This window comes from Arachis duranensis, chromosome 2 (assembly GCF_000817695.3).
Source record: "Arachis duranensis cultivar V14167 chromosome 2, aradu.V14167.gnm2.J7QH, whole genome shotgun sequence".
Taxonomy (NCBI): domain Eukaryota; kingdom Viridiplantae; phylum Streptophyta; class Magnoliopsida; order Fabales; family Fabaceae; genus Arachis; species Arachis duranensis.
Genome location: NC_029773.3, coordinates 67,032,285 through 67,035,352, shown reverse-complemented (window position 1 = coordinate 67,035,352; position 3,068 = coordinate 67,032,285). Strand labels below are relative to the sequence as shown.

Below are 3,068 nucleotides of genomic sequence, written 5' to 3'. Positions count from 1 at the left end.
GCCTGACTGAGATTTACAAGATGACCATAGCTTGCTTCATACCAACAATCTCCGTGGGATCGACCCTTACTCGCGTAAGGTTTATTACTTGGACGACCCAGTGCACTTGCTGGTTAGTTGTGCTAAGTTGTGACAAAGAGTTGAGATTGCATTTGAGCGTACCATGTTGATAGCGCTATTGATGATCACAATTTCGTGCACCAAGTTTTTGGCACCGTTGCCGGGGATTGTTTGAGTTTGGATAATTGATGGTTCATCTTGTTGCTTAGATTAGGTATTTTTTTCAGAATTTTTAAGAATGAATTCTAGAGTTTCAAGGTGATGTTTTCATCATCACCAAAGCTGATTGATTTTCATCAATTTAGCTATTGAATGCAATGTCCTACTGAAGCTTGGCTAGCCATGTCTAATTCCTTTAGACTAAAGCTTTAGACTAACATTGCATGATTCCTGGAATTCTTATAAAAAATTTTGAATCTCTTTATTTTCTTCTCCATAATAATTTTTGAAAAATAAAAAAAATTACAAAATCATAAAAAAACCAAAAATATTTTATGTTTCTTATTGAGTCTAGTGTTTCATTTTAAGTTTGGTGTCAATTGCATGCATTCTTTGAATTCATTCATGTGTCTTCATTGATCTTCAAGTTGTTCTTGACGACTTCATTGCTCTGATCTTTAAATTCTCTTGTCTTGAGTGTTTTGTTGTTTCTCATATGCATTCTCAACTTGTTAGTGTCAGTAGTATAAAAACTTCTAAGTTTGGTGTCTTGCATGCATTGTTTATTTGATTTTAGTTGCATTTTGATTATTCCTCATCATTAAAAATTCAAAAAAAAATTTCTTTGTGTCTTTTCAAGTCAATAATATAGAGAATTGAAGATTCAGAACATACAGCAGAGAAATTACACAGAAAAAGCTGGGCGTTCAAAATGCCCAATGATGAAGGAAAACTGGCGTTTAAACGCTAGCCAGGGTGCCTGGCTGGGCGTTTAATGCCCAAAAGGGTAGCATTTTGGGCGTTAAACGCCAGAATGGATACCATTCTGCGCGTTTAATGCCAAGATGGCACAAGAGGGAAGATTTTGTTTTTAATTCAATTTTTTTTCAAGTTTTCATAATTTTTCAAAATCAAATCTTTTTTAAATCATATCTTTTCAATCATATATTTTCAAAATCAATTTCTTTCCATTTTTCAAAAATACTTGCTAACAATTAATGATTTGATTTAACATTTCAAGTATGTTGCCTTTTTTATTGAGAAAGGTTTAATGTTTGAATCATATCTTTTCTTGTTAGCCAAGTCATTAATTTTAAAAATCAAATCTTTTTAAATTGTTTTTCAATCATATCTTTTCAATCATATCTCTCTAAAACCATAACTTTTCAATCATATCTTTTTAATCACATCTTTTTCAAAATAGTTTTCAATCATATCTCTTTGATTTCCAAAATCTTTTTCAAAAATCACTTTACTTCTTTCTCAATCTTGGTTTTCGAAAATCAATTAAAGTTTTTCAAAATGTTTTTAAAATCTTTTTAATATTTTCAAAAATTTCTTTCCCTCTTCTCACATCCTTCTATTTATGGACTAACACTATTCCACCATCAACAATTCGAACTCCATCTCTCTTGATAAGTTCGAATTCTTCTACCTTCTCCTTCTATTCTTCTTTTCCTCTGACACCTCAAGGAATCTCTATACTGTGACATAGAGGATTCCATATTTTCTTGTTCTCTTCTCTTTCATATGAGCAGGAGCAAAGACAAAAGCATTCTTGTTGAGGCTGACCCTGAACCTGAAAGGACCTTGAAGCGAAATCTAAGAGAAGCTAAGGCACAACTCTCTGTAGAGGACCTAACAGAAATCTTCAAACAAGAAGAGGACATGGCAGTCGAAAACAACAACAATGCCAACAATACAAGGAAGGTGCTGGGTGACTTTACTGCACCTACTCCCGACTTCTATGGAAGAAGCATCTCAATCCCTGCCATTGGAGCAAACAACTTTGAGCTTAAGCCTCAATTAGTTTCTCTAATGCACCAGAATTGCAAGTTCCATGGACTTCCATTGGAAGATCCTCATCAGTTTTTAGCTGAATTCTTGCAAATCTATGACACTGTCAATACCAATGGGGTCAACCCTGAGGTCTACAGACTCATGCTATTCCCTTTTGCTGTAAGAGACAGAGCTAGGATATAGTTGGACTCACAACCTAAAGAAAGCCTGAACTCTTGGGAAAAGCTAGTCAATGCCTTCTTGGCAAAGTTCTTTCCACCTCAAAAATTGAGTAAGCTTGGAGTGAAAGTCCAAACCTTCAGACAGAAGAAAGGTGAATCCTTCTATGAAGCTTGGGAAAGATACAAATAATTGATCAGAAAGTGTCCTTCTGACATGCTTTCTGAATGGAGCATCATAGGTATCTTCTATGATGGTCTGTCTGAACTGTCCAAGATGTCATTGGACAGCTCTACTGGAGGATCTCTTCATCTGAAGAAGACGCTTGCAGAAGCTCAAGAACTCATTGAAATGGTTGCAAATAACCAATTCATGTACACTTCTGAAAGGAATCCTGTGAACAATGGGACGAATCAGAAGAAAGGAGTCCTTGAGATTGATACTCTGAATGCCATACTGGCTCAAAATAAAATATTGACTCAGCAAGTCAATATAATTTCTCAAAGTCTGTCTGGAATGCAAGCTGCACCAGGCAGTACTAAGGATGCTTCATCTGAAGAAGAAGCTTATGATCCTGAGAACCCTTTAATGGAAGAGGTGAATTACATGGGAGAACCCTATGGAAAAACCTATAATTCTTTATGGAGAAATCATCCAAATCTCTCATGGAAGGATCAACAGAGACCTCAACAAGGTTTCAACAACAATAATGGTGAAAGAAACAGGTTTGGCAATGGCAAGCCTTTTCCATCATCTTCTCAGCAACAGACAGAGAATTCTAAGCAGAGCCACTCTGACTTAGCAACCATGGTCTCTGATCTAATCCAAACCACTCAAAGTTTCATGACTGAAACAAGGTCCTCCATTAGAAACTTGGAGGCACAAGTGGG

The 3,068-nt window shown here is 35.8% G+C and overlaps 1 non-coding gene across 1 annotated transcript; it reads right to left on the bottom strand.

Moving 5' to 3' along the window:
• Positions 1-2,292: 2,292 nt before the first annotated feature.
• On the bottom strand, positions 2,293-2,400 carry LOC127745148 (small nucleolar RNA R71). Its single transcript, XR_008006344.1, has one exon. It is a non-coding gene; the product is annotated as a small nucleolar RNA R71 (small nucleolar RNA).
• Positions 2,401-3,068: the final 668 nt, after the last annotated feature.